The sequence below is a fragment of the Rhincodon typus genome, chromosome 21, assembly GCF_021869965.1.
Source record: "Rhincodon typus isolate 14 chromosome 21, sRhiTyp1.1, whole genome shotgun sequence".
In the NCBI taxonomy this organism is placed as follows: domain Eukaryota; kingdom Metazoa; phylum Chordata; class Chondrichthyes; order Orectolobiformes; family Rhincodontidae; genus Rhincodon; species Rhincodon typus.
The window spans coordinates 19,667,920-19,676,669 of NC_063352.1; the positions used below are offsets into that span (position 1 = coordinate 19,667,920).

Sequence of the window (8,750 nt, forward strand, 5' to 3'; positions counted from 1 at the left end):
TTTCAACAGCTACATGCTTGTCATTACAGAAACATTATGTGCATAAAAACAATCGCAGCAGTGTGAGGAAATGTGAGGGTATTACTATAGCACCTCCTACCTCGTTTGCATTGTGGGACTCATAATTTGCAAACTTAATTATTTTGGAGATGAAGTTAGTTTACATTGCATTCATGAAATACTTCACAACACTGCTCCTTGATATACAGCGAATCCTTTGGCCAAGCAGCACAGTTTTAAATGTGATTGTGTGCGAAGAGCTTTGAGTATGCCATTAGCCTTGCTGTCTGTGGAGGTGGCAGATTGCAAAATGTATTCAACTAATCAAATCAATAAAAGAATAAGAGGTGTAATGGAGGAAACATGCAGAACCGGACTCTGGAGACTCATTGTTCTTCATTTGTTTTTTATTCCTGAAACAATATTGACTCAAAGAGGTGGCTTTTAACTCTAAGCAGGAAATCACCATTCTGTGTTAATGTCCCAATGGACTTTAGCACCTGGACACCAAGGCCAATTCTAGCTTCTAAAGCTTATTTAAATATTATGAGCATAAATCTCACCCAGATAGGGACTTCCATTTTGCCAAATCACTTTACACACTATTGAAATGTTTTGCTCTCCCCTAGAGACTTGGTCATATAATTAGGGTTAATACTCCCGGAGCCAGTACTGGAGGGAGTGCTGCACTGTGAGAGATGCCATCTCCTAGATGAGTTGTTAAACTGAGACCCCAGCTACCTTTACAGGTAGATGTAAAAGAATCCAATGTTCTACTTTGGGAATTCTCCTTGGTGTCCTGTATCCCTGAACCTGTATCACTAAAACACATGAAAGCTCATTGCTGTTTGTGGGTCATTGCTGTGCACACATGTGCAAAATGCAGCAGCCAATTACTGAAGTGACGGCAGGTCAAAAATATTTCATTGGCTGTGCAGCACTGGCATGTGCTGATACAGTGAAAAACACTGCAGAAATGTAAATCTTTTAAATGACCCTGTTCCTGAAGCTTGGGATTGAACTTTTACCTCTGGAATACTTTACTCTGCCAACATTTGTACTTGCAAAGTGGGGATCCAGGATTTTCAGGGAATCAATCCAATCGTAAGGCCATAAAATGTAGGAGCAGAAGTGGGCCATTCAGCCCATCAAATCTGCTCCACCATTCAATGAGATTATTGCTGATCTGATAATCCTCAACTCCACTTTCTCGCCTTTTCCCCATAAACCTTGATTCTGTTACTGATTAAAAATCTGTCTATCAAAGTCCTGAATATGCTTATTGCTCCAGCCTCAAAAGCCCTCTGTGGAATAGAATTCCACAAAATTACAACCCTCTGAGAGAAGAAATTCCTCCTCATCTCTGTGACCCCTTATTGTGAGGTTATGTGCTCTGTTCCTAGACTCTCACACAAGGGAACGACCTTTCTGCGTCTGTTCTGTAAATTTCCCTAAGAATCTTGTATGTTTCAGTAAGGTCTCCTCTCATACTTCTAAATTTAAATAAGTACAGGTTCAATCTACTCAACCTCTTCCCTTAAGACCATCCCTCTGTACCTGATATTCAGCCTAATGGATCTTCTTTGGACTGCCTCCAATGCTGGCCTACCTTTCCTTAGAGAAGATTCTGAGCTATTAGTTTCCTGTAGGATAGTCATAAAAGAAAAAAGGTAGTTCTACATTCTCATGAAAAGCCAGCAGGAAAGAAAAACATAAAGGAAGACCTTGCATTTACACCATACTTTTCATAATTATGGAACATCCTAAAGTATTTTCCTGTAAAATTAAGTATTTTTGAGCTGTAATCACTGTTGTAGTATAGGATAGCAAAAGGTTAACTGCTTTGTGATTCTTAACCAACAGCCAATGAAGCTAACAACATTTTTGTTTGTAATGTTTTGTAAAGGTTCCATTCTTTATTACTAACTGGACAAGATCAGTTAAATGGTAAATTTCAAATCGTCACGTTCACCAAAGCTTTCAACTTTGGAAAACAGCTATGAATTCAGGCCAACAAGTCAGAATGCAGATATCCTCTGGTAATGGCTGTTAACAGTCCCAAGTGAAGTCAGTCTGAGCACTGTCAGTCAAAGTTACACTGCGTGTGATTCCATGACACAGTGTGACCTTTAATTCGATGCTAATGAAGGTTATTACAAAGCTGACGCACATTAGGGATTGAAATGATATCACAAAGGGCAAATGTGAGCAGTCTGTCACTCTCATCTCAGCAGGAAACTGCAATTTGCATTTGTCCAGCACTTCTAACACTGACAAATGCCGCAAGATGCTTCAGAGGGGTGTAAATTAGATCGATGAGGTGTGTTTTGAAAAAGAATGGGCATTGGAAATCTGAAATAAAAACAGAAAATTTTTGAAATATCAGACTGGCTAGGCAGCATCTGTGGAGAGAAAAATGGTTTAATATTCTAAGTTGCTGACCTTTCATCCGAAATGGAAAACATGAGAGGTAGCTAGGTCGATGAAACAAATGGAAAACCTCTCAAAGTTAATGCAGAACTTCTTGAAGGTTCATTTCCCTGGAAGAGAAGTGGCAAGTGGCAGGGTTGAGTTATGGAGAATCTTAACAGAAGTGATTATGTTTCAGAAACAGTAGGGTTCAGAGGGTAATTTTAGGACACTAGACTAGGTGTTCAAAAATCTGGCTGCTATTTAGAGGCAAGGTTTGGGGTTATTGAGATCATTGGGGCAGCGAGTGTGATGGGGGTCTAGTATACAGTTGTAGTGCATGGAGAAGGAAGATGCACGCAAGGCTAGGGTCAGAAAAACAGAATTCTGGAGGGGTTGTTGGGCTGGTGGACATACAGATGGACAGCAAGGATGAAAGCATACAGGGATTCAAATGCAAAGTAAGAATTTTTAATTGGGAGGAACTGAGGACCCAGCAGTCAATGTAGGTTATCAAGGAGGTACTTGGTGAGGGCAAGATTGTTGTATAAAGTAATGGATCTGAAAGGGTTAATGCTGAAGACTGCATTAATCTCCATCCAATATGATTTCATAAGAATTACGTAGGAAAATGTAGAAAACTGTGATCTTGATGGAGACAGACTCACCCATCTGGGTCCCCTAATAATCATGTTTATCTTTGTTATGTAACTGGTACCTCATTACTAACATCCAATAATCTACTTCTATTTTAAGACACGAGTATCTTCCTGATAGACTACTTTGTGGTTTTCCTCTACCATTTTACTTTTATTCATTCATGACATACACGCATTGGTGGCTGGGCCAGTGTTTATTGCCCCAAAAAGGTGGTGGTGAACTGCCCTCTTGAGCTATGCAGTTCATGTGCTGTAGGCAGACCCACAATGCTGTTAGGGAGGGAGTTCCAGGATTTTGAAGGAACGATGATACATTTCCAAGTCAGGGCTTTGAGTGGCTTGGATGGGAACTTGCAGGTGGTGGTGTTCCCATGTGCATCTGCTGCCCTTATCCTTCTAGATGGAAGTGGTTGTGGGTTTAAAAGGTGCTGTCTAAGAAGCCTTGGAGAATTACTGCTGTGTGTTAGACTATGTTGGCCCTGTAAACCAGTTGGAAGGTGGCAGCTATGTACCCAAGCACATGTTGGCAACGATTGGCATTGCATGCTCATATAACAGGTTACAGCTTACAATGTGTGATGGTAATTGTTCAAAAATGTGCAATCGTTTTGCTTTCAACAATAGCAACTTGCATTTGTATGGAAATAAAGTACTGCAGACATTGGAAATCTGAAATAAAAACAGAAGTGCTGGAAAATCTCAGCAGATCTGGCAGCAACTGCGGTGATAGAAACAGATTTAATATTTTGGACTCTTCTTCAGAACTCAGTTCTGGTTATATATTTCGGCTTTACTGGTGATAGGATGTGTGGCCATCTTGGTCACCAGGGTCAATGACTGATAAAATGAGGGGATATCTGAGCATAACCTCAGTCCTCTTTCTTTTATCCCACAGGTCCTCAATATTTTCCAAATCCAGTCGAATGCCCAGCTTTATGATGGATATTTACTTCTTGAGATTAGAATGTCAAATCTGAACAAAACGATTTCCATCACTACTTAACTTCTACCATCCTTATACACCTACCTGTAGAATGGCCTCAGCGGCCTAATGGATAAGGCATTCACCTCATATGCCAGGGCTTGTAGGTTTGAAATAACTGTACAGAGGCTGGGTCCCGTCACCATGTATCCCATCATTTTTTAGTGCACAGTACACTGAATGTGGCCAGACAGCTTGGAGTCAATCTTCAGCGGAGGAGATTCTAGTCTCCCAGTTATGTTTTCTTTTTTCTCTCTCTCCCCTGGTTTTCTTTTAATTTACTTTTACCTATGTTGTGTGTGCGTGCAGGTGCAAGACAGTTTAAAAAACACCAGGTGTGCAAATAACTATTATCATAGCACCACTAGGGAGAACACCCATGTAACCAAAGAACCAGCATCAAGCAGAGACCCTAGGGCCAAAATATGTGAAGGAAAAAGTGAGGGGGAAGGGTAGGGATCAAAAATATAGTTTGAGGGGGAAATAAATCACTCCACCCTCTGCAGTGCCCACCTTCTCCCAGTTATATTGGTCAGCCAAGTCTTTTCTGATTGGCACAGGCCAACAACCCCAAACAAGAACTTCATAGTTAATGAGGTCAAACTGGTACCATTCGCTATATCCCTCCCCCTCAAAGTTGAGGGATTTAGGCCTGGTCTTTCACTTGTAGCTGCTTTTGCCCGAGGTCTGGTTCCTCCAACTTGGCCCAGACACAGGTGGCGTGTACCAGATCGTTACCCATCTCTTGCACCCGGAATGTCTCGGAAGAGTCTGCTCCTCTTCTTCGGATGGCAACAGCATCGGGGCTGTATCCATTTTGGACTCTGAGGTTTCCATCACACTAGATGGAGGGGGAAGCACCTGCAGTCTCGGCCGGGCCTTCCGGCTGTTCTGAGGGGCCGGGTATGTTTTGGTCCTGCCCTGTTTGTGAGGTAATGGCTTGCCACGTGTTTGTTTAGGACCGTATCATCTACTTGAACTTTGTAAGTCATGGGACCTGACCTTGCGTCAACCTCACCTGTACTGACACAGGGCCATTTCCATGGTTCCAGCACCAAACTTCATCCCCTGAATTAAATTATTTCTTGCGCTCAGAAAAGGCACTTGGCTGGCATTGGCATTCCTGGTGCCATCACATCCTCCCCCCTCAAGTCTGGGAATTTCACTGGCATGGAATCTTCTCCCCATCAGCAACTCTGCTGGAGTTATCCCTGTTGTTGTGTGCGGGATGGTCCTATAATCGAACAGGAACCAGGACAGTTTGGTCTTGATTGACACAGTAAGCTGCTTCTTTAAGCCTGCCCTCAACATTTGGTCCACTCTTTCTGCTAGACCATTAGACGATGGACGGTATGGAGCTGTCCCTATGTGCCGAATGCCATTGGACTCTGGGAAATATTCAAATTCCCTGCTGGTAAATGTCACATTGTCTGTGACCAATAATTCTGTAAGTCTGTGCATTGTGAACGATGCTCGCAGCTTCTCAATCGTCATCCCGGAGTTTGCTGAACGAACAGTATGCGCGTCCAGTCACTCTGAATGGGCATCCACAATGACCAGGCACATTGAGCCCATGAAAAGACCAGCATAGTTGGCATGCAACTGAGTCCAGGGTCTACCTGGCCATTCCCACAAATGTGGAGGAGCTGCTGGTCGCAACTTTTGTTCTTGTTGACACTTTGGGCATTGCCCCACCAATGCAGCTATGTTCCCATCCAGCCCTGGCCACCAGACATAGCTTCTTGCTCGCATCTTCATCTTGGAAACCCTGGTGGAGTTCGGCCAGTATCTGGAAGTGACCTTTACTCGGGAAAATCACCCTTTCTCCCCACAGTAATATGGGGAGCAAACAGGTCCAAAAAGGTTTCAGTTCGGGTTGCAATGGCCCTTCTGTTTCCCCCACTGCTGCCAGCTATTTTAGTTTTGCTAGGATAGGATCATTTTGTGTCCACAGTCGGATATTGTCCACAGTGACTGGAAGGGTGTCCAGAAAGTTTAAAAGCAAAACAGACTCTTCCAGGGGAGGCACCACTGGTGAAGTATCTGCTGTTGGGAGGCGGCTCAAGGCGTCGGCATTAGCCACTTGGTTGAGGCTTGGCTTTGTTGTGGGTTGGCCTAACGTCCTCCTGCTCAGGACATGCCCTGTATGAGGTTTTGCGATTGCCTACACTCACATGGTGTTCCCCAAGCTCAGTTGGACAGGTGAGAGTGTCCACTTCCATTGGGATGCCCTGTGGTTCCCATGCTCCACTTTCTAATGACAATGCCAGCTGTGGTGCCAGTTGGGCTTCAGCTTGTAGGTGCTTCTGCATGGTTATGTAATTAATCCCACATACCCCAAACAGTCCCTCAGCATTTCATTCAGGCTTAAGCCAAAATCACATGCCTCTGCCAGTCCTCATCTAAAGTCCTGATACGGATTCTAACAGCTGAATAAAACCAATAGCATCTCAGGATTAGATGAGGTTTAGGGTCATAATATTCCTTAACCAACTCTTTCAGCTCTTGGAGATTTTATTGTCTGGCGCCTCTGAGAAAGTTAAGCCCCTTACAACTGAAAATGCAGTCATAAGAATTACTCGTTGTTTTCATTTGCCCCAATATCATTTGCCCAGAAATAATATCGCATTCTCTCAACATACTGGGCCCAGTCTTCAACAGTTGGATCAAATGAGTCAAGCTTCTCAAATTGTGGCATGATGCCAGAAATGCTTACCCCAACTCCAAGATGACAGTTGCAAGCAAATGTTCCTCAGGCGTGTCTGTTTTCTCCCATCACCACTGAAATAACTGTACAAAGGCAGGAGTCCTGTCACCAGGTCACCCTTTATTTGCTAGTGCACAGTACACTGGCTGTGGTCAGCCAGCTCGGAGTCAGTCCTCAACTGAAGAGATTCCAAATCTACTGGTTATATTGGTCAGCCAGGGTTTTCCTGATTGGCCCAGGTTAACAACTCCAATCAAGAACCTCACAGTTAACAATGTCAACCTGGTCCCAATCACTACAGGGTTGAACTACCACCTGGGGTGAACTGAGCTTTTGGGCGGCATGGTGGCTCAGTGCTTAGCACTGCTGCCTCACAACACCAGGGACTCAGGGTCAATTCTGGCCTTGAGCGACTGTCTGTGTGGAGTTTGCACATTCTCCCTGTGTCTGCGTGGGTTTCCTCCAGGTGCTCCGGTTCCCTCCCACAGTCCAAAGATGTGCAGGTCAGATGCATTGATCATGTTAAATTGCTCCCAATATCCAGGGATGTGCAGGCTAGGTGGATTAGCCATGGGAAATGCAGGATTACAAGGATAGGGCAGAAGGGTGGGTGTCAATGGGATGCTCTTCAGAAGATTGGAGTGGACTTGATGGGCCAGATGGCCTGCTTCCCCACTGTGGGGATTCTATGAATTACTGCTTCGTTAAAATGCTTATAATTGAGTTGGTGTGACTCACAAATTAATTTTTGGCTCACATCTCTAAGTTCCTTTGCTACAGTTTAAAAATGATCTTGACGATCCACAGAGTTATCCATCATTTTTAATTCAAACCATCCAGGAATCTTTTTGCCTCCTTTGTGTTCCCCTAATGTTGCATCCTCCTGCCAAAGAGCCATTGATAGGCTGAGAGTGAATGTCTACCTGAACCAATAACTGGCAGCAAATTAACCAGAGGTTGACAGCTTAATGAGAAAAGTGTGCATTCGGATCCCCAGCAATCGAGTTTCAAACCAATGTTTATGGGTTGATGAGGAGAATCACTTACATTGCTCAGCCGTCCCCTTTAAACCTCTGTTGTCATCTCCAATTAACATATTGTTGACTGGATAGTTTCATTGGGTGCTTATTTCTTCAAGGTATACCTTACATTTGTCTGTTTCATAATGGGACCCTTAAAGTTGGCATGGTGTGTATTTGCAGAGAGAATTTTGAATTTGCATTTGTAGACGCATGGGAACACATGTAGGGTGAACTGTTTCACTAAACCTCTTAGTCTGTGTTCTTATTATCTAACTTCTATAGCTATTTTACATAACCCTGACACATGTAGTTCCTATAACCCTAACACCTTTTTTTTCCAAGTGAATATGCCCCTCCCTTTTAAAGTTTGAATGTTGATCTTTAAGGCAACTGACATTTTGCCAGGTTGTTGCAGATATGAAATGTGAAATTGACTTGTGCCTGTTTAAAACAAGGTGATCCCTACATAGCTGAATGTTAGGATGTATATTCTTGCTCTGCTAATCCCTCTTTATTCTGATCATGGACCTTCATTTAAACTGTAACCTGTCTGCTCAGATATTTGATGATTCATTAAGTGTTTGACACAATTCTTTCTCACTTCCCTTGAAATTTTCTACGTTACAACAATCACTGCAATATTTCAGGCTGTAAAGCACTTTGGTGTGTCCTGAGTTGGTGAAAGGTACTATATAAACGCACGTTCTTTAAACCGTTGGTTATTTGGTATTTCTTGATTTGTTTAACATTTTTACATGAGATGTTTGGAAAAGGATATAAAACTGGACGCAATTTTCTTGGGTTTCAATTTTCGGCAGTTAGAACGTAAAACACGAGTAGGGTGACTGCACCCTTCCATTGGGAAAGCATATTAGGAACAGATACCATTTAAATGAAATGGATGGAATCTTGTACACAGTCGGTTGCTGCACATCTGTTATGTGCTCCAGACAAGAAAAGACATAAAATTA

The 8,750-nt window shown here is 43.1% G+C and overlaps 1 long non-coding RNA gene across 1 annotated transcript; it reads right to left on the minus strand.

Moving 5' to 3' along the window:
• Nucleotides 1–2,014: 2,014 nt before the first annotated feature.
• Nucleotides 2,015–6,902, minus strand: LOC125485633. Its single transcript, XR_007264326.1, has 3 exons — nt 6,767–6,902; nt 2,443–2,540; nt 2,015–2,352 (listed from the first exon to the last, which is right to left on the minus strand). It is a non-coding gene; the product is annotated as an uncharacterized LOC125485633 (long non-coding RNA).
• Nucleotides 6,903–8,750: the final 1,848 nt, after the last annotated feature.